The 23,604-nt window shown below is 34.5% G+C and overlaps 1 non-coding gene across 1 annotated transcript; it reads left to right on the top strand.

Moving 5' to 3' along the window:
- The first annotated feature begins 6,420 nt into the window (after window positions 1–6,420).
- LOC141519696 (U6 spliceosomal RNA) lies at window positions 6,421–6,524 on the top strand. Its single transcript, XR_012477359.1, has one exon. It is a non-coding gene; the product is annotated as a U6 spliceosomal RNA (small nuclear RNA).
- The last annotated feature ends 17,080 nt before the right edge of the window (window positions 6,525–23,604 follow it).

The following is a 23,604-nucleotide window of genomic DNA, read 5'->3' as shown; positions in this document are numbered from 1 at the left end:
TTTTTTTCTCCTCAATGTTTTCAGTAAGCCCAGTGATTCTTAAATTGTTTCTCCTGTATCTTTTCTGCAGGTCAGTTGTTTTGCTGATGAGGTATTTAACATTTAATTCTATATTTTCATTTTGGGGGTTTTATTTAACAGATTCTTGTTTTCTCATTAAGTCAATACTTTCCACAGATTCCATTGATATTTTTGAGAACTTTGTTTTATTCATTTTTAAAAATATTCATCTATTTGTATATGTTATTTCCAAGTTACAACATTTTTATCCACCCTTCCTTCCCACTCCCTTCCCATCTGTAAGGACATTTTGCATACTTATCTTGTTCAATATATTTAAAAATTAGTAATTTTTGGCATGAGGAATTAAGGATTAAGGAAAAGAGATACATAGATAATTTTTATAATGCGTTCATCAGATTCAATAGGTGTGTGTGTTTTTTCCCCTCTCTGTTTTGTTTTGTTTTCTTCTTCTGGTTGGGGATAATATAGTCCATAACCAGACTAATACAGTTGTCATAGCTCTCTGGATTGCTGAGAGGAACTGCTTTCAGTCAGGTTGTTCATCTCATAATATTGTTGCTGTATACATTGTTCTCTTTACTCTACTCCCTTTGCTCAGCATCAGATCCATAAGTCATTCCCTGCATTTCTAGAGTTCATACATTTATGGTTTCTTATAGAACAATAATATTTCATAGTATCCATGTACCACAATTTGTTTAGCCATTCCACAATTGATGGGCATTCTCTCAATTGTGAATTCTTTGCCACTACAAAAAGAATATGAATGAATATGAATATTTTGGAATATGTAGGGATTTTCCCATTTTTCACAATTTCTAAGGGATATAGTCCTAGAATTGGAATTGCTTGGTAAAAGGTTCTGAACCGTTTTATTGCTCTTTGGGCATAGTTCCTTATGGCTCTCCAGAAAGTTTGGATCTGTTCAAAACTCCACCACAATGCATCAATGTCCCAATAATCCTACAACCTTTGAAACACTAATCATCTTTGCTTTTTTTCATTTCGGCTAATCTAAAAAGTGAGAGCTGATATCTCATTGCTGTTTTAATGTGCATATCTCTAATTAATAGTGATTTGGAGCATTTTTTCATATGATTATATATAAATTTAATGTCTTCATTTGAAAATTGTTTATATCCTTTGACCATTTATCAGTTGGGGAATGAATTTTGACCTTAAAATCTTGATGCAATTCTCTGTATATTTTAGAAATGAAACAGATATCAGAACTTTTGGTTGTGAAAATTGCCTGTTTGATCCATCCATTATTTAATATGAAGTTATTTACTATCCAATGAGGTCTTGGTTTATCTTTCTCTGACCCGTTATTGTACCTAATTTTTATTGCATCATGGTCTGAGAAGTGTGAATTTATTATTTCCTCCTTTCTGCATTTAATTTTAAGGTTTTTGTGCCCTAGTACACAGGCAATTTTGGTGAAGGTTCCATGTACTGATGATAAAAAGGTATATTCTTTTCTATACCCATCAAGTTTTCTCCAGATATCTGTCTTATCTAAGTTTTCTAAGATTTCATTCACATTCTTAACTTTCTTCTTGGTTATTTTGTTGTTAGAATTATGTAGTTCTGGGAGAGGGAGATTGAGGTCTCCCATTATTAAAGTTTTACTGTCTATTTCTCCTTGTAATTCACTCAGCTTTTCTCTAGGAAACTGGATCTTATACTACTAGCTGCATAAATTCTTAGTAATTACATCACTTCATTAACAATAATGCATTTTAAGAAGATACAATTTCCTTTCTTATCCCTTTTAATGAGATTGAATTTTTCTTTTAATTTGTCTGAAATTAGTATCACTATGCCAGACTTTTTTTACTTACACTGAGGCATAATATATTGTGCTCTAGCCTTTTACCTTTATTTTGAGTGTATCTCTCTCCTTCATATTTGTTTCTTATAAACAACATATTGTAGGATTCTGTTTTTTGATCAATTCTGATATCCTCTACCTTTTTATGGGACAATTCATCCCATTCACATTTACAATTAAGATCAATAATTCTGTATTTTCCTCCATGCTATCTTTCTCCAATTATATTTATTTCTTTCCTTTTCTCCTACTCCTCATCACAAAAATTTTACTATCTTTCTCCTTTGACTTTTCTTTTAGGAATTTAACTTTCAGTTTATTTTCACTTATATTCTCCCTGCCCTTTAATCAGTCCCTTCTTCCCTTATCTTCCCTGTCACCTGTCCCTGCCTTCCCTGTAGATTTAGTTAGATTTTTAAACCCAAGTGTATCTTATTACCTCACTGGGCTAAATCTTTCAAATAGAATTTACTCAGAATTCTCATTCTCCCTTCATTCCCTCTAAAATTATAAACTTTGTGCCTCTTCCCTTGGGGCTCTAATACTATTAATTAGGTGTCATCAGTCACAGTTCAATTATTTGATTGATAAGTTATCAAGAAATTGTTATCAAGATATCACCACAAATTGTTTACTTGATTGCTTGATAAGTCGCATTGACACATAATGCACCAAATTATAGTTAAACATTTTTACTTTACTCCTTTTCAGTTATCTTTCAAGTACACACAATCCTCTTCATGAGCCAAAATTTCATCCAAAGCCATATTATTTCTTGAACTATTTGTGGCCTTCCCCCTGGCCTAATTTGTTTCACAGTTTAACCCCCCCACACACATCCAGTGTACTTAACACCTTGTTATGTGAAGCACTGGAAGTTGATCTAATTAACTGTAAGTATCTTGAAGAACTCTAAGTACTAGGAGACTCTGGAGGTCTCTTTGAGAACTTTAAAAATGATTCTAACATTGTCTCAGGTCCTCAAAGTTTATGATGCTTAAAGATCTCTAAGTATTGGGAGGCTATGAATGTCTCAGCTGAGAACCTTACAAATGCTTGTAAGTAACATAGGCACTGTCTCAGGTCCTTGCAGCTTATGATGCCCTCATTAAACAAGGTGCTTAGCACCTTGTGATAAAAGGAGTCAAAATTTAATGAGACACTTAAGTTGAAGCTAACACTCCTGCTTTTTTTCAGGGCATTTTGTCTCCATGTAATGATGTGATTTTGGACCTCTTCAATTAAGAGATCACATCAAATTACACCTATATTCTTAGGGTCATTCTCTTCAATTATATTCTACCCTCTAAGTTTCCTTAGTGAAGTAAAATTCTAAAGAATTAGAATTGTTATACCTTCTCTTTTAGGGACCAACATTTGTTTAAAACAATTTTGCTTTTTATTTACCTCTTTTTTTCTGTAATACTTCAGTCATGTTTTAGGCAATTGAATTCTTTGTTCAGTTCTTGTTTTTGTGTCAGGAAGTTCTGGAAATCCTCTATTTCTTTAAACATACATCTTTTTTCTTGACAGTATAAGCTGAATTTTTTGCAGAGTAGGGCATTCTAGGTTGTAATCCCAGGCCCTCAGATCTCTGAAATATATTATTCCAGTTCTTCTGATCCTTCATTGTTGAGGCTGATAGGTCCTGTGTTAGTCTGATTGTGTTCTCTTTGTATTTGAAATTGGGGTTTTTTTGCTGCTTGCAATATTCTCTACTTTATTTGAGGGTTCTGAAATTTGACTATTACAGTCTTTGGAGTTTTTATCCTGGGGGTCTCTTTTTGGAGGGGTTCTGTGAATTCTTTCAGCGGTTATATAGTTATCTTGTTCTAGTATATTGGGGCATTTTTACCTTACAATTTCCTGCAGGATGTTTTCCAGGCTCTTTTGTTGGTTCAGGCTTTCTAATAGTCCAGTGATTTATAGATTGTCCCTCCTGGATCTCTTTTCCATGTCATTCATTTCCCTAGAATGTATTTTATATTTTCTTCAATTTTTTTGTCTTTTTATTTTGTTTGATGGAATCTTGTTGTCTTGTAGATTCATTAGTTTCTAACTGTTCAATTCTAATTTTTAGGATTTTATTTTCCTGAATTATCATCTGTGTTTCCTTTTCCAATTGATTAGTTTTACTTTTAATAGAATTGATTTCCTTGGTTAACTTGTCACAATTTTCTTTGGTTACCTTGTCACAACATTCATATCCTTTTTCCATTTTTCTTCTTCCTTTCTTCTTTGGTTTTTAATTTCTTTTCTGAGCTCATAAGTTAGCTTTTGTATTTCAGTCATGTTTAGAGACTGTCTTGATAATTCTCCTGTGAATGATTTTTCACAGCTTTCCTCTTCAGACATTGCATTGCTGTCATTTTTATCCATGAAGTCTCTTTCTATAGTCATCAATCTTTTAGCTTTTTTGTTCATTTTTATTGTAGTAGTTCTGCTCTTGGGGTATATGGAGTTTATATTCAAGCTTTATTTTGCTGAGACTGGGATCTGATCCCTGCTTTGTTGTTGGCCAAGATGTTGCCTATGCAGTCCAGTCCTTACCTTTGCTGAGGTTTATTTACTCCTTTATATCCAGGTTCTAACGTAAGAGAGGACTCTTCCCAACCCAGTCCTGTCTTTTACCCTGGTGCTCTCAGGGTTCAGACTTTGTTTAGGGTTGTGATCCTCCCTACTGGCTTGATATCTAGCTGCTTGGACCTTAGTTATTATTAAGATATTGGGACCTGGATTGCACTGTGGCTAAAAGCCCCCTTCTGGCTATCCTTGCTCTCCTTCCTCCTGGACTTTACTTCTCCTTTTCCCGCAAAGATACAGGCATTCAATGAAAATCTTCCACGATGTCTTAAGTTGAAAATTTCTTTTAATCTCTTTTTCTTGGTGGGATTGTTGGTGTGAATGTCAGAGTAGAGGCTTCATTTACCTTTGGTAGAGAAAGGCTCTGGGAATAGGTTAGCTTCATGCCACCATCTTGCTTCTGCCCCAGAAGTCTCAAGAAGAATTTTCTTCATTTACTTTTTACAGCTTCATTTACATTTTTCCAATTGATCAATTCTATTTTTAAAGGAGTTTTTCATTTGTCCAATTGTGATTTTGAAAGAATTCTTTTCTTTTTGCACTTGTCCAAATGCATTTTTCATTTTCTTGTTTCAAGATGAGAATTTTCACTTGCAAAGTAACAATTTCTCATGTGTGACTTTTCTCAGTTTTTCCAATTGATTTTTAAACTCTTTTCTGATCTCTTCTAAGAAGTCTTTTTGAGCTGGAGACTAATTCATATTCTCCTCTGAATTTCTACTTCTTTCTGAGTCAAGATCCTTGTCTTCAAGGTAACTTCCAATGGCCCTCTTTATGCTGGATTTTCTTCATTTTCCTAGAATATTGTGTTGGGGAAGTTAGTTCAGAGATGTTTGGTGTTGAAATCCCTAGAGGCTTTGCTCACTGGGTTTAGTAACTCCAATTGGGTCAGCCAGTAGGGGATGCTAGATGCTTTCTCTGGTATGTTTGTGACCTTGATTAATGACCCACTCCCAAAACCTGGGTAGATGGGGAAAGCAGCAGGATCCTGTTTATACTTGAACAATGAGGTCTGGGTCCTTGGGCTATATAGTTAACCTCCTTAAACCTTAATCAACCATGGCAGAGAACTGCTGCTCATTTCAGTATCTTGGAGTTTGAGGGGGCTGTTACTATGATTTGTGAAGAGTAATTTTCTCCCACAGGAATGGGGGGAATGTGACTCAACTGGAGACATGAGTACTCAACTGAAAACATGGGAGCTCATAGCCCTGGTCTTCCAGACCAACTGAACTTACTGGGCTTGATGTCTAACTGTCTAGCTGGAGCTCTCCTGCCCCTTACAACAAATTCTTCTATGCTGTAGCTCTCCCTAATACCATGCACACAGCAAACACTTCTGTCTCAGGTTAGTCTGTTGGCCTCGCCCTGCTACCCCTGCAATGACAGTCTTCTCTCTGAATTCAGCTTGCCCATGCCCCTACAAAACAGACCTTGCTGGTAGATGTTCTGCTTGGTTCTTCTCTGATTTCTGTGGGCCCAAATTCTGTTAAGAGGCTTGGTTCATGCTAGTTCTGAGGAAGAGCTAGGAAAGCTTAAGGCAGGTTTGTGTGGTTTTCTGCCATCTTGATCAGAAGTCCAATTTTTCTACAACACTTGCAACATTTATCATTTTCCTTTTCTGTCATATTAACAATTGTGATAGGTATGAGATACTGTTTTGCTTTGCACTTACCTAATGAATAGTGAATAAAAATATTTTTTCATATGATTAGATATCACTTTCAATTCTTCATTGGAAAGTTGACTATTTTATCTAATGATCATTTCTCAACTGTGAAATAACTCATATTCTTATAAATTGTCTAATGTACTTAAGTGTGTCGATTCTTAATGTCAAGATTTTACTGGTAAAAATTAATATATTAGAATAATAAAAAAACAGAATATTTTTTCTGACTTTGGTTCCTATCTTTTGGGGATCTTTTTATTTGATCTCCTAAAAGTTTAAAATTTCAATTTTCCCAAATATTTCTGGAGTGCTTACTTCAGCAGCACCTATACTAAAACTGGAACAATACAGAGATTAGCATGGCCTCTGCAAAAGGATGACATGAAAATTTGTGAAGTGTTCCAAATACTTCTGGAAATGAAAAGAACACCATAAAAAAACTAGACATTTCATCCAGTTCTCACTAATTCTCAGGGATAAAAAGCTACCAAAAGAGAATTTATGCCCTGGCAATACAGCTCTTATAATTGAACCTACAAGACAAGAAATCAGTAAGACAAACATAGCCACAGTTTTGTGAATTAAAAGTTCAGAATGCTAATCATAGGCTCATAGATCTGGGTAAGAAAACTAAGATTGTGTAACATCCATCAGACATTAAACTCCATGCAAAATAGATTTATGCTTTGTGATTTATTGAGATTATCTATATATTTCATTGATTGGTGCTATACACAATCCCTTCTTAGCCTCAGCTTCTTGTATCAGTTAACAAAAGCAAAGGCAGACTAAATTTTCCTCAAATAAGCATATTTGTTTTCCCAACTCTGCAAAAGTCAGCCAACACTGATTTTGTGCAGTCAGTAAAGGGGATCTTGTGGTGATTACATTTGTTATGTTGGACTTGAAGAATGATGGAAGGAAATCTGGATGCTAAAAGTTAATTTGGGCAAATACTGGTGCCATCTGAAAAAAAATTTCCCTATTTTTGAAGAAGGCAATGATAACATTGAATTATGGTCACACTAAATTCAAAATCATAACAAAGGGATAATAATTGAGGGAAAAAAAGTTAAAAATATTTACAGTATCCAGAGGAGAAATGTTTAAGTATTGAGACCATAAACCATCATCAACAAAGCAGATGCTAAAATTAAAATGAAAGATAAATAATGAAGAATTCATGATTTTACAAAACTCGCTAAATAAACATTGCAGGATGAGTTATAATATTTTATTGTAATAACTTGTTATTATGCATGGAAAATGAGAAAATAGAGGATTTCAAAAAGATGTGTGAAAAAAACTTATATGAATTAATCAGAGTTAAGCAGTACCCAGAAGAAGAATCTGTTTTGTAACATCAATATTATTTTTTAAAAATCATTGTGAGGAATTTTATAAATAAATGAAGAACCAGAAAAAAACAATGGCTATACTGCAAAAACAAAAAGCATTGAAATTTTTAAGAATTATAGTCATTGAAAGAGGAATTAATTATTCCAGTCAAAAACTGTAAAACCATGCTATCCATTAATGAACAGAAATAGATTTCAAGTGAACAACAAAAGATAAATGCTTTTTACAACAGATTTTTGGGATATGTTTTCCTCGAACATAAATAATTAGTATAAAATTAATTTTAATGGGTTGTTTTTCTTTTTGTTTTTTTAAAATAAAGAAGTTGGTAGAACACAAATGTGAAATGCTGCATGCCCATTAATTTGAGAACACTGTGTTGTTAGATTTGCTTGCTTCCTATAAGACCTCATAATCAAGAAGCAATTAATAAATATATGTAAAAATGACAAATACTAATGTAGATTACAAGAGTACTTAATTATCTCAAATTATATCTTTGCACTATTATTACTTTATTTTGCATAATTCTACAGCTTCTTTGTCTTATAGATAATTTAAAATCATATCATTAAATTTCAACTTAGGGGTGAAACATTTTGTTTTTCCTTGACTTTTATAATATTTATGTGTTTATTTTAATCTAATGTGGTTATTACTTATGCATTTTAGATTTGACAGTAATATCTCTCTCCTCTTCTATGTAGTTAATTAAAGAATTTGAAAATGTTCATATGGAGCTAAGAAGTGTATGTATGTGTGTATGTGTGTGTTTATGTGTATGTGTATATATATCTGTGTACAACAATCATTTAATGTTCTTTCAGGCAAAACCTTCAGCAGGTTCTCTTTCTCTCATCTTAAATATTCCACCTTATAATTTTTATCCTTTTGTTGAATTTTGGACTATTACTTAATAATTCTTTTTTTAAAAAACTTTTAATTATCTAGTTTTAGCAATTTTCCTCTTACTTAATTTGCAAATTACCCACCATTTTACATTAGATTTAAATATTCTAGTTTTCTATATTAGATTTTATAAATTTTTAATTTATTTTTTCTCTCCATTGATTTTCTTCCCTTTCTGTATTTTACCTATTATAAAATTGTTTCATCTTTGCCTCCATCTCTTATATATTTTTGTTGTTGAAGTTATTTATTCATTTAGTTTTCAGTGACATGAAAAAATAATTTTCACCATTCACCTTTTTGTAAACTTTTGAGTCCTACATTTTCATCCACTTCTCCCCATTCCCCCATGGCAATAAATATTCTTATATTGAGTTGATCAAATATTAAATTGCTATTTCATTTATTACTGTTTCTTTTGTATGTTGTATAGTCCACTGATACACTTCTCTCTTTTTTTACCAGTACCAGATTTTTTTTATGATTTCAGTATTATAATTTAGTTTTAGATCTGATACAGCTAGGTTACCTTCTTTTGCATATTTTTCATTAATGCCATTGATATTCTTGACCTTTTATTTCTCCAGATGAATTTTATTACTATGTTTTCAAGTTCTGTAAAATAGGTTTTTAGCAAATTAATTGATAATACATTGAATTAATAATTAAATTTAGTTAAAATACTCAATTTCATCATATTACCTCAGCCTCCCCTGAGCAAGTGTATTCTTCAGTTGCTTGGATTTGACCTTATTTGTCTTAAAAATAATCTGTAATTGTCTTCATTTAGTTTCTCAGTTTCTCTCCTAAATATTTTTTCTTGTCTGTAGCTGCTTTAAATGGAGTTCATTTTTCTATTTATGGCTGCTGGAAGTTTTGGGGCAAAATATTTATATGCTGATGATTTATGTAGGTCTACTGTATTTTCCACTACTTTGCTCAAGTTTTTAATTGTTTTAACTACTAGGTTTTCTAGGCTTTTGTGAGTATACTATTATATCTCCAAAGAGGAAGACTTTTGTTTCCTAATTGCTTATTTTAATTCTTTCAATTAATTTTTTCTCTTGTAGCTAAAGAAAAAAAAATGTATTACAATATTGAATAAGAGTTGTGATAATGGCAATCCTTGTTTCACCCCTGATCTTATTGGGAATGCTTCTAGTTTATCCCCATTACAGATAATGATTGATAATGGGTTTAGGTAGATACTACTTCACCTTTAAGGAAAAGTCCATTTATTCCCATGCTGTCTGATATTTTTAATGGTGCTGTTTTTCATCAAAAACTTGTTTTCATTTTTCAGCACCTATTGAGATTATCATAAGGTTTCTATTAATTTTACTATTAATGTGGTCAATTATGCTGATTGTTTTCCTAATATTGAAACATCTCTGCATTTGGAATCTAAATACTCCTCCATCAAAGTATATTAACTTATTGATAACTTCTTGTAAATTTTGCATCAATATTCATCAGAAAAATTAGTCTTAGATATTCACCAATTTTACTTAAATGGTCAGATATATTGGCAAAGAGTTAGACAAAATAACTCTAATTTATTAATTACTTTCCTCCTCATTTTTGGTGAATTCACCCAACTCTTAGTTGTATTTATTAATTCAATAGTTTAATATTTGTTAATTTCCCCTTTGATTTTCAAAATTTCCAACTTCATATTTAATTGAGCATTTTAATTTGTTTTTTAGATTGATCTCTTGTTTGTCTATTTTATTCATGTAAGCATTTAAAGATATATAGTATTCTCTCTAATAACTGCTTGGCTGCATCACACAAGATTTGATATGATGTATCATTGTCACTGTCTTCGATGAAATAATTAGCTATTTCTTTGATTTTTTTTGATTCACTCAACCTTTTATTAAAAATGATTTTTATTGAATCCTGATAAGAAAGAATGCATTTAATATATCTGCCTTTCTGAATTTGATCTGATGCTTTGATATCATGATACATGACCAATTTTTGTGTAGATGTCATATACTTCAGAGAAGATGCTATATTATTTTCTACCGGCATGTAATTTTCTTGATATTTCTGATTTCAAACTTTTCTAAAATTTTATTCACCTCCTTAAATTCCTTCTTATTTGTTTTATTGTTAATTTTATTCAATTCTAAGAACAGGGTTTGAGGTCTCCCACTAATATAGTTTTGCTAACAATGTCTTCTTGTGATTCATTTTGATATACCACTTGGTACAAATATTTTTAACTTATATTACTTCATTATTTAATGTACCTTTGTACAATGTTTTTCCTTCCTTATCCCATTTAATGAGATCTATTTTTGCTTTGTCTTTGTCTGAGATAAGCATTGCTATCCTGCTTTTTTATTAATTTCAATTCAAGCATGATGTATTCTGCTCCAGAATTTTACCTTTACTCTGTTGTATACCTTAATGTTTCAAATGTTCTTTTTGCAACAAATGTAGGATTTTTGTTTTCTAATCCACTCTGCTATCTGCTTATGTTTATGAGAGGGCTCATTCCATTAACATTTACAGTTATGATTACTAACTCAATATTTCCCTACTTTCTAGCAGCCCCTCCTAGTCTTTTGTTTCCCCTTTCCCCATTCTTCTCTTACTTCCCTGTTGGGTAGGATAAATTCCTAAACCAAATTGGGAATGTATGTTATTCCTTTTTGGAGTCAAAATCTGCTCATTCTAAGATTTAGTCAATGCTCTCGTTTTCTTTTTCCCCCCTCTTCTGTTATAGCTCCTTTGTACCGCTTTATGTGGTGTTATTTATCCACTTCTGCCTCTGCTTCTTCTCCCAGTATAATGCTAGGTTACACAAACTCAAAGTATATCAATTACTGAATTTTTAAAAGTTCTTTCTTGTATTGTTTTTTTTCTTCTTGTTTTGATTTGATTCTTTTTTTCACAACTTGATTAATATGGATAAGTGTTTACCATTGTTTTACATTAGACCCTGGATTAGATTACTTTTTCTCAGGGGGTGGGGAAGGTAAGTAGAGAGTAAAATGTGAAACTCAAAACCCTGAAAAAATGTTTTTGTTGTGGGGCAGCTAGGTGGCACAGTGAATAGAGCAGTGGGGTCAGGCGTACCTGGGTTCAAATCGACCTCAGACAGTTAATAATTACCAAAGCCGTGTGGCCTTGGGCATGCCACTTAACCCCATTGCCTTGAAAAATCTAAAAAAGAAAAAAAGAAAAAATGTTTTTGTTGAAAACTACCATTGCAAATAGTTGGAAAAATAAATAAATGGAATATATATATATATATATATATATATATATATATATATATATATGTCACTTCTCAGGTTACAGGCATCATCACATCATAATGAATGTATGTCCATATTTTCTAAGTATCTTCCTTTCTACTGTCCTTATAACAATAAAATTCTCAAGAATTACAAGCATTATTTCCATTTTGGGATGTAAATAGTTGAGTCTCATTGAGATCATTTTTTTTTAATTTACCCTTTTAGATATTTCTGGAGTTTAGCAACTGAATATCAGTTTTTCTGTTCATTAGAATTACTATGCTCTGGATAAATTTTAGCCATTCAACTTTAAAATGTAGAGTAATTTCAAAGCAAAAATTGTTTGCAAAGGAGTCCCCTGAAGAAAGGAGATAATTTCAGTCTACTTCCCTCATTTCTACCCAGATTACTGAGTTGCATTTATTTAAGAAACAGAATGAATAAGACAAAATGTCCAGATGCTATATGCTCTTTCAAGAATGACCAGATGGTTTAGTTTTGGTGAGTCCATGGGTTCAATGAACTACAATGAGAATCAGGGCTCAAATAACTGATTTGTCTTGTTAGGTTTAAACATTTCCTTGGTTCCCTGGGTCCTTTATTATGCAGGTCAGACTGGGAATTTACAAGTAAAATTGTTCAAATTGACCTCACCTGCTCTGCCTCCTTCAAGAAATTTTCTGACACCTAGTTCAACAGAAATATGGTCTAGAGAAGAGACTATGTCCTGAACTTGGTATAACAATAATCCTTTGCATTTTGGATGATTTCACTCTCTGATAAACAGTATAATTTTGACCAGCACCAGGTGTTCACTGAAGAACTAATTATTTTCATAACTGTTTAGTTTTGTTGGAACCTTCCCTTGTTGGAAACGTTCTTATTTAATGGAGACCTGTGAGTCAATGGGCTGCAACCTAAAATTGTCCATATATCTAGAATTATGAAATCTTACGTTCCAAAAAGCAAAGAAGAATTCTGAAGCGTGTACAATTTCTAATACCATTTTCCTTGTAACATGGTTAAGTTCCCTTATCTACTACCCAACACCTGAATTGCATTAAAGTATCGAGGGACAATATATGTAGCATGCTCTACACTCTCATGTTTGGAAGGTTTTGAAGTAGTTATTTGATCTCATGAATATCTGATATGTCCTTAATCTGGTCACTTAAAAAAGGGATAAACCAAACAGTTCCAATATTGATTTCTACTTTTCCTTTCATCCTCCATCTTGGATTTTTAATACTCGTCTTTATAGCAGGTAGACTTTGTGCCTTTGGACTATGCTTTCCCTTTACTCCTACTTTATTTCAATGATTCCCTAGTTCTTATATGACATGACATCTCCAAATTCGTTCTTTCTACTGGTTCAATTATTTACTCACTCCTTCTTAGAACTAGACCTATCTATATCCTTGGAAGATGGAGTAAAAAAGTTTTGTTTTCTCTTCTTCCAAAAAAATGACCTCTGTCTAGATAGTGTTGTCTCTTGAAATCTGAACTTCTGTCATTTGTCTGCGTCTCTGAATTGAGAGTCAAACTTATCAATGTCATGATCCTGTATCTAAAATTTACTATTGTTTGTTCTCTTTTGCATCATTTTGCTCCTACTTAAACTTGTGACTAAAGAAATAATAATCAGTCTTTCAGCCCATGAAGTTAGGGTAAATATAAAAAAAAATATATTGTCATTTCAGGTGACTTGCTTGTCTCCCGGGAATGAAGGTTTTAGACAGTTGGTTTACTCAGTATGTGAGTACAAAAGCTCTCAGACTTAGCTCATGAATTGAGATAGGATCTTTGATTGGTTGAATCAATTAAAGGGGTTCTCAATGTCTGTCATTGTTGAATATTCCAAGGTTAGATAAATATTATGTAAGATATTGAATGAACTTGAGAGAAGTATTTTTTCTATTATATTATTTTTATTGTAATATAGCATTTATTTTTCTTGAATTTATTTACATATTACTAAAATATTCTTGTTTAAGAGTAAGCATAATTGGAACAAGATGGCGGAGAGAAGACAGACATAGTTGTAAAGTGTCCTGATCTCTTCCCCATCTATCACATGAAACAAACCTCTTAAAAGAAATCCAACCCACAAAACCCAGAAAGAAAAGGCAGGAGAAAGACCATCTACCTCAGGATTTGTCTCTGGCAGCAGCTTTGGCCCAATTTGGGCTGGTGAGTCTAGGCTCAGAGAGAGGATCAGCCCCAGATCAGCCTGATTAACAGTTGAATTGGAACTGGGAGTGTGAGGGCCTGAGAGACGGACATGCTGGATCAGCAGTGGGGCTGGATGACAGGGGCTTGGGTTTGTGGGGGGAGCAGAGGTGCTGGTGTTAATGCTGTCCCCCAGGAGCTTGGGGATGAGGCTGGGGGGAGAGTTCTGGTGCAGGAGAGCTGCTGACACCATCCTGGGCTCCTCTGGTCCCATTAGAACTAAGACTTCCTCCCAAAAAAACAAATGCAAACTACTTCTGCCTCAGGTCCAGGTGTGTGAGCAGAAGAACCAGCCCAGCTGAGGAATAACCTCAGGCCAGGGTAAAGCCCACCATTGATTGAAGGCAAAAGAATTAAATAGCTCCAACCCCTCCCTTCAAGCAAAGGGAGAAGGCCTCAGTCAAGGTCACAGACACAACAGAGAAAGCAACCAACACCTCCTACTGGCTATCCAGAGAAACTGCACTCAGTGAGTAAAGCCTTTAGAGACCCCAAGCCCCGGTGAACCAGCCCCCCCACACTAACTCAAGGTCTTAGCAAAATGAAGAAGGGTCAGGGGAAAGGTGGATCCATAGAAAAATCCCTGGAAGGGAAAGACCATTACTCAGAGAGAACTGGAACCTCTGAGGAGAATACAATCTGGTCTCCAACACAGAAAGACTTCCTTGGAGAAATAAGGAAGGAGCTTAAAAATTTGAGAGAGACAATTAATGCCTTGCAACAAAAAAACAAAACCTTAGAAAGTACAATTGGATAAATGCAAAAGGAGAATAAATCTCTCAGATCATCAATTGGACCAATACAAAATGAGAATAATTCTTGCAGATCCTCAAAAGAACAAATGCAAAAAGAAATTAATTCTCTCAAAACCTCAATTGGTCAAATGCAAAGCTCTTTCAAAAGTAGAATTGACCAATTGGAAAAGGAGTTGCAAAAGGTTAATGAAGAAAACTCCTCCCCCCAAAAAAGAATGGAGTCTACAGAAACTGACTCAATGAGACAGCAAGAGTCAGTTAAACAAAATTAAAAAAATGAAAAAATAGAAGCAAATGTAAAATACCTCATCAACAAAACCACTGACCTCGACAATAGATCGAGGAGGGGCAACCTGATAATTATAGGACTTACTGAAAACATTGAAGACAAAAAAATCCTGGACTTAATATTACATGATCTAGTGATGAAAAACTGCCCTGATATGATGGAATAGGATGGCAAAGTAGTTATTGAAAGAGTACATCGATCCCCACCAGAAAAAGATCCTAAAATGAAAACACCAAGGAATGTTGTGGCCAAAGTCCAGAACTATCAGATAAAAGAGAAAATCCTGCAAGCAACCAGAAAGAAAAAAGTCAAATATCAAGGAGCCACAGTAAGGATCACACTGGACCTGGCTGCATCAACATTAAGGGATCGAAGGACCTGGAACAATATATTTTGAAGAGCAAGGAAGCTTGGAATGCAGTCAAGAATCTACTTTCCTGCAAATCTGAGCCTTCTCTTCCAGGGAAAAAGATGGACATTTAACGAAATGGAAAAATTCCAAAAATTTCTGATGAAAAGACCAGAGCTAAACAGAAAATTTGGACATCAAACAGGAGCTTCAAGAGACACATGAAAAGGTATAAAGGGGTGGGGGGTAAAAGGAAAAAACATGCAGTCCAGTAAGTTGAAACTGACTATATCCCAGCATGGGGGAAAAAAAGGATTCTCATAAATCTTGAGAAATGTTACTCTAACAGAGAGAATACACTTAGCCAGAAATGATGGACATTCATGACCTATCCATGAGACTATTATCTAATGGGATGTACCTGGCTTTAACCCCACTTGGGAGAAAGACTGTAATAACTCTCAGGAATTTTAACTCTATTCAATAGAATATACTGAAGTATAAGGGACAGACACTCAGAATTTTCTATGACTTAGATAGAATGATATAAAAAACACTACATCCATTAAAAGGGGGACAAGAAAGAGACTGGAGATAGGAGGGTATTGATTGGGGTAAATCTCATTACATTAAGAGGTACAAAAAACCTATGGTAATAGATGGGAAGAAGGGAGCAGAGGAGAAACACCTGAATCTTCTATACATCAGATGTGGCTTAAAGTCAACCTACACATACTCAGTTAACTTATAAAACATCTAACCTTTCAAATATTAAAAGGGGGAAAGGGAAGTGAGGGATGGAGAAAGGGAAAGGAGTGGATGAAAAGGGGGAAATAACAAAAGGAAGGGGAGGGAAAAGGGAAAAAGGGAAAGGGGAAAGAAAGGGATGGTTTGAAACAGAAGGGCAAGCACACTGAAGGGGGTGGTATTCAGAAACAAAATACTGTGGAATATGGCTAAGGGGGGAAGGAAAAATACAAACAGAGGGAAGATAGCACAGAGGGCCATAAAGAATTAGTAATAATAACCTTGAATGTGAATGAGATGAACTCTCCCTTAAAACATAAGCAAATAGCAGAGTGGATTATAAACCAGAATCCTACAACATGCTGCTTACAAGAAACTCATTTGAAGCAGCAGAGAGATACATATAGAGTAAAGGTAAAAGGTTGGAGCAAAATATATTTTGCTTCAGCTGAAGTAAAAAAAAGCAGGGGTAGCAATCCTTATCACAGACAAAGCAGCAGCAAATATAGATAGCTTTAAAAGAGATAAGGAAGGAAACTTTATCCTCCTAAAAGGTACCATAGACAACAAAGTCATTTCAATATTGAATGCACCCTTTGGGACAGCCCCCAAATTCTTAGAGGAGAAGCTGAAATAAATACAGGAAGACATAAACAGCAAAACTCTACTAGTGGGAGACCTCAACCTCCCACTATCAGATCTAGATAAATCAAATCATAAAATAAACAAGAAAGAGGTTAAGGAGGTAAATAGATTGTTAGAAAAATTAGATATGGTAGACTTATGGAAGAAATCAAATGGGGATAGAAAGGAATATACCTTTTTCTCTGCAGTACATGGAACTTATATAAAAATTGACCATGTACTAGGACATAAAAACCTAATAGTCAACTTCAGAAAGGCAGAAATAGTGAATACATCTTTCTCAGATCACAATGCAATAAAAGTTATATGCAATAGTGGGCAAAGGAGATATAGACCCCGAACAAACTGGAAACTGAATAACCTCATTTTTAAAAAATGAGTGGACCAAAAAACAAATTAAAGAATTAACCATTTTAACCATAGATAATGATAATAATGAAACAACATACCAAAACCTATGTGATTGATTCAAAGTGAACCTCAAGGGATATATTATATAGCTCTAAAGGCTTACATGAATAAATTGGAGAAAGAGAAAATCAGTGAACTAAACAAGCAACTAAAAAATTAGAGAAAGACAAAATCAAAAATCTCCAATTAAATACCAAATTAGAAATTCTAAAAATTAAAGGAGAAATTAATAAAATCAAAAGCAAAAAAACTATTGAATTAATAAATAAAACCAAATTTAGTATTATGAAAAACCAATAAAATTGATAAACCCCTTGGTCAATTTGATTTAAAAAAAAAGAAGAAAACCAAATTGCGAGTATCATAAATGAAAAAGGTGAACTCACCACCAATGAGGAGGAAATTAAATTAATAATTCAAAATTATTTTGCCCAACTCTATGCCAATAAATTTAATTATCTAAGTGAAATGCATTAATATTTACAAAAATTATATAAGTTGCCCAGGTTAAAAGAAGGAGGGATTAAATACCTAAACAACCCTATCTCAGAAAAAGAAATTCAAAAAGCCATTATTGAACTCCTTAAAAAAAATCTCCAGGGCCTGAAGGATTCACAAGTGAATTCTACCAAACATTTAAGGAACAATTGGTTCCAATCTTATATAAAATCTTTAGAAAAATAGGGAAAGATGGAACTCTGCTTAACTCTTTCTATGAAACCAGTATGGTACTGTTACCTAAACCAGGAAGAGTTAAAACAGAGAAAGAAAATTATAGACCTATTTCCCTGATAAATATAGATGTAAAAGTTCTAAATAAAATCTTAGCAAAACGATTACAACAAGTCATCACTAGGATAATACATTATGATCAAGTAGGATTTATTCCAGAAATTCAGGGTTGGTTCAATATTAGGAAAACTGTTAGTATACTCAATTATATCAACAAGTAACCTTTCAGAAATCATATGATCATATCAATAGATGCTGAAAAAGCTTTTGAAAAAATACAGCATCCATTCCTATTAAAAGCAATAGAGAGTTTAGGAATAAATGGACTGTTCCTTAAAATAATTAGCAGTATCTATTTGAAAGCATCAACAAACATTATATTCAAGGGGGGGAGGCTAGAGGCATTCCCAATAAGATCAGGGGTGAAACATGGATGCCCATTATCACCACTACTATTCAACATTGCATTAGAAATGTTAGCATCAGCAATTAGATAAGAAAAGAAAATTGAATGAATTAGAATTGGGATGGAAGAGACAAAACTCTCACTCTTTGCAGATGACATGATGGTCTACCTAGAGAATCCCAAGAAATCATCCAAAAAACTACTGGAAACAATTAGCAATTTTAGCAAAGTTGCAGGTTATAAAATAAACCCTCATAAATCCTCAACTTTTCTACATATTTCTAGCAAGAAACAGCAGGAAGAGGTAGAAAGAGAAATCCTATTCAAAGTAACCTCAGACAATATAAAATATTTGGGAGTCTATTTGCCAAGACAGACTCAGAATCTTTTTGAAAACAATCATAAAACACTTCTCACACAAATTAAATCAGATTTAAATAACTGGGCAAATATCAATGGCTCATGGATAGGTAGAGCTAATATAATAAAAATTACAATTCTACCAAAACTAAACTATTTGTTTAGTGCCTTACCAATCAAAATTCCAAAAAAAATACTTTAACAAGTTAGAAAAAATTTTAATTAAATCCATATGGAGAAATAAAAAGACAAGAATTGCCAGGAGCTTAATGAAAAAAAGTGCAAAAGAAGGTGGCCTAGCCCTACCTGATCTAAAATTATAGTATAAAGTATCAGTCATCAAAACTGTTTGGTATTGGCTAAGAAATGGAGTGGTTGACCAGTGGAATAGACTAGGTGTAAAAGCAGGAGATGATTATAGTAATCTGCTGTTTGATAAACCCAAAGAGTCTGGCCATTGGAATAAAAATTCCCTCTTTGATAAAAATTGCTGGGATAATTGGAAGTTAGTATGGAAGAAACTTAGATTAGACCAACACCTCACACCCTTTCCCAAGATAAGATCCAAATGGTTACAGAATTGGAAATCAAGTAAATGTCCTTCAATTGGGGAATGGCTTAGCAAACTGTAGTATATGTGTGTCATGGAACACTATTGTTCTATTAGAAACCAGGAGGGATGGGATTTCAAGGGAGCCTGGAGGGATTTGCATGAACTGATGCTGAGTGAGATGAGCAGAACCAGAAAAACACTGTACACCCTAACAGCACCATGGGAGTGATGTTCAACCTTAAAGGACTTGCTCATTCTATCAGTGCAACAATCAGGAACAATTTTGGGCTGTCTGCAAAGGAGAGTGCCATCTGTATCCAGATAAGGACCTGTGTAGTTTGTTCTGAACAAATTGCAAGGACTATTCCCTTTAATTTAGAAAAAACAGATATCTTATTGTCTGATCTTGTTACCACTTAGGCTTTTCTTCTTTAAGGATATGATCCCTCTCTCATCACACCCAATTTGGATCAATGTACATCATGGAAACAAAATAAAGGCTGGCAGAGTGCTTTCCGTGAGGGGCAGGGGGGAGGGAAGCATGATTGTGGGGAAAACTGTAAAACTCAAATATTATCTTTAATAAAAAAAATTAAAAAGGAGTAAACCTAATTACCCCCTTATAAAGAAAGCTATAAAACTTCATTAGAAATAAATTAAAAGAGAAAAATGTGTTCCAGTCTATGTTCTGATAGTATTCATTCTGTCTCAAGTGGATCACTTTCTTTATCATAAGTCTATCACAGAAATTACTTCCATATTTTTCCACAATTGCTGTGATGATTACAATTCCCTCCATCCAGTCCTCCCCACTACCATCTATTATATTTTTTCTCTCCTTTCACTCTGAACCTCTTCAAAAATGTGCTGTGGGGCAGCTAATTGGCACAGCAGACAGAGCAATGTCCCTGAGACCAAGGTACCCAAGCCCACATTGCACCCCAGGTACCCAGCAACCACCCAGTCCCATAGTCCCTGACAGATGACCCAATCGCAACACCTTGCAAAATTTTAAAAAGAAAATGTGTTATATCTGACTGTCCTCTCCTATGATCTACACTCTCCTCTATCACCCACATCCCCCCTCCCCTCTCCCTTTTCTATTCTCTCCTTTTTCCTCTATATCTCTATACCCTATTGAATGTGTATACTGTTTCCTCTCTGAGCCATTACTTATGAGAATTAAAGTTCCCTCATACCCCCTTGCCTTTCCCGCTTGCATACCATTGCAAAAGCTACATGAAATATCTTTCATATGAAATATCTTAGTCTATTCTACCTCACCTTTCTCTTACTCCCAGTACATTTCCCTTTCATCCATGGACTCCATTTTTATAATATTTTATATCTTCAAATTCAACTCTCTCCCATGCTTCATCTATAAAAGCTCCTACTACCAAGTCTATTAAATGAGATGGTTCACATCAGTATTATCAGTATCATCTTTCCATGCAGGAATGCATGTAGTTCATCATCATTAAGTCCCTAATAATTTACCCTTCTCCTGCATTCTCTATGCTTCACCTGAGTCCTGTACTTAAAAGTCAAGCTTTCTATTCAGCTCTGGTTGTTTCAACAGGAACATTTGAAATTCCAATGATTCATTGAAAGTCCATCTTTTCCCTGGAAGAGGATGTTCAGTTTTGCTGGGTATTTCATTCTCAGTTACATTCCAAGCTCGTTTGCCATCCAGAATATTATATTTCAAGCATTACAAGTAGTTGATGCTAGGTCCTGTGTGATCCTGACTGCACTTACATGATATTTGAATTGTGTCCTTCTAGCTGCTTGTAATATTTTCTGTTTGACTTGGGAGTTCTGGAACTTGGCTATAATATTCCTAGGGGTTGATTTTTGGATTTCTCTACTGGGAAGATTGGTGGTTTTTCTCAATTTCTATTTTGCCTTCTGCTTCTAGGATATCAGGATAATTTTCCCATAGTATTTCTTTAAAAATGAGGTAAAGCTTCATTTTCTTATCATGACTTTCAGGATGCCCAATAATTTCAAAATTATCTCTCTTGGATTTGTTTTCCAGATGAGTGGTTTTTTTAATGAGATATTGCACATTTTTTTCTAATTTTTCATTATTTTGGTGTTGAATTATTGTGTCTTGGACTCTCACAAAGTCATCAGCTAACTTTTACTGGATTCTACATCTGAAGAATTTGTTTTCCTTAGAGAGATCACTTACCTCCATTTCCATTCAGCCAATTCTGCTTCTCCTCCATAACTTTTTGAACACTTTTATCCATTTGACCTGTTGGTTTTTAGTATGTTATTTTCTTCATCATTTTTGAATCATATTGACTAAGGTGCTGATTTTGTTTTCATGTTTTTCCTGTGTCTCATTACTTTCCCAAATTTCTCTTCTGACTCCCTTGATTTTTTTTTCAGACAATAAGATAGCTGTTTTCTTTCTAAATTAAAGAGAATAGTCTTTGAACTTTGTTCAAACTCCATGGCTCTTTATCTGCATATAGACATTTGCAGACAGCCCAAAATTATTCCCTATTGTTGCACTGATGGAAACAGTGAGTCCTTCAAGGTTAAACATCACTCCCATTTTGCTGTTAGGGTATAAAGTGTTTTTCTAGTTCTGCTCATCTCACTCAGCATCAGCTCATGCAAATCCCTCCAATCTTCCATGAAATCCCATCCCTCCTGTTTTCTAAAAGAACAAAAGTGTTCCATGACATACATATACCACAGTTTGCTAATCCATTCCCCAACTGAAGGACATTTACTTGATTTCCAATTCCTTGCCACAACAAATAGGGCTGCTATAAATATTTTTGTACAACTGATGTTTTTACCCTTTTTCATCGTCTCTTCAGGGTATAGACACAGTACTGGTATTGCTGGGTCAAAGGGTATGGTAATTTTTTTTAAGGTTTTTGCAAGGAAAATGGGGTTAAGTGGCTTTCCCAATGCCACACAGCTAGGTAATTATTAAGTGTCAGAGACCGGATTTGAACCAAGGTACTCCTGACTCCAAGGCTGGTGCTTTATCCACTGTACCACCTAGCCACCCAGGCATGTTAATTTTTGTGGCCCTTTGTGTGAAGTTCCAAATTTCTCACCAGAAAGGTGGGATGAGTTCACAGCTCCACCAACAGTGTCCCAGATTTCCCACAACCCTTCAAACAATGATCATTATCCTTTCTAGTTATATTGGCTATTCTGAGAGGTGTGAAGCGGTAACTCAGAGAAGCTTTAATTTTCATTTCTCTAATAATTAATGATTTAGAGCAGTTTTCATATGGTTATGGATTGCTTCCATCTCATCTGTAAATTGCCTTTGCATATCCTTTGATCAGTTGTCAAATGGGGAATGGCTTTTTGTTTAAGAAATAAAACTCACTCCTTTCTCACTTTCACACTTTTGGCCTCTTCCTGTTCAGTAGAGTGCCTGCTAGCACCAGCTGCAGTGTAAAGATGGCCAAATCTAAGAATCATACCACTCACAATCAATCACGAAAGTGGCACAGAAATGGCATCAAGAAACCTAGGTCACAGAGATACAAGTCTTTGAAAGGGGTTGATCCTAAGTTTCTGAGAAATATGCACTTTGCCAAGAAACACAAGAAAGGGCTGAAGAAGATGCAGGCCAACAACACCAAAGCCATCCAGGCCCAAGCAGAGGCTTTCAAGGCCCTGAGCACCAAGGCCTCCAAGGCCAAGCTTCTCAGGTCCAAGATACCCAAGGCCAGTGCCCAGCATGCTGGTCACAAGATGGCCACCAAGCATCCAGGCACTAGGATCAGCATCAAACGTCCAGGCCCCAGGATCACTAAGCCTGACTCTAAGGTTTCCAGAACCTCTGACCCCAAGGCTTCCAAGCCCATTGACCCCAAGAACGCCAAGCCCACTGACCCCAAGGCTGCGAAGCCCACTGACAAGGACAATAAGTCTGATCCCAAGGTAGCCAAGTTTGTCACCAAGGTCACCAAGTCTGATGCTAAGGCTGCTAAGCCTGCTGAGTGCAAACCTAATGATGCTGGAGGTAAAATGGCTAGTCCCAAAACTTCAAAATAGATGCATTAGGACCTAAGGACTTGTTTAAATCCTAAACCACTGCCCCCCCCGCCATGGAGGGGATTATTCACTATTTTGTACAAATAAAGGAAATGGTGAGTCATAAAAAATAAATAAAAAATATAACTCAGTTCTCTGTATATTTTAGAAACTAGTCCTTTGTCAGAATCATTAGTAGTAAAGATTGTTGCCCAATTTACTACATTTCTTTTGATCTTGGTTACAGTGGTTTTTATCTGTGCAAAAGCTTTTTTAATTTAATGTAATCAAAATCATCTAATTAGGTTTTTGGTAATTTTTTTACAACTCTTCCTTAGTCATCAACTGCTCCCCTTTCCATAGATCTGACAGGTAAACTAGTCCTGGATATTTTCATTTGCTTATAGAATATTTTTTATGTCTAAATAATTTATCCATTTGGATCTTATCTTGGTAAAAGGTGTGAGTTGTTGGTA

The sequence above is a fragment of the Macrotis lagotis genome, chromosome 3 (assembly GCF_037893015.1).
Source record: "Macrotis lagotis isolate mMagLag1 chromosome 3, bilby.v1.9.chrom.fasta, whole genome shotgun sequence".
Taxonomy (NCBI): domain Eukaryota; kingdom Metazoa; phylum Chordata; class Mammalia; order Peramelemorphia; family Peramelidae; genus Macrotis; species Macrotis lagotis.
This window is presented reverse-complemented; position numbering and strand designations above follow the sequence as displayed.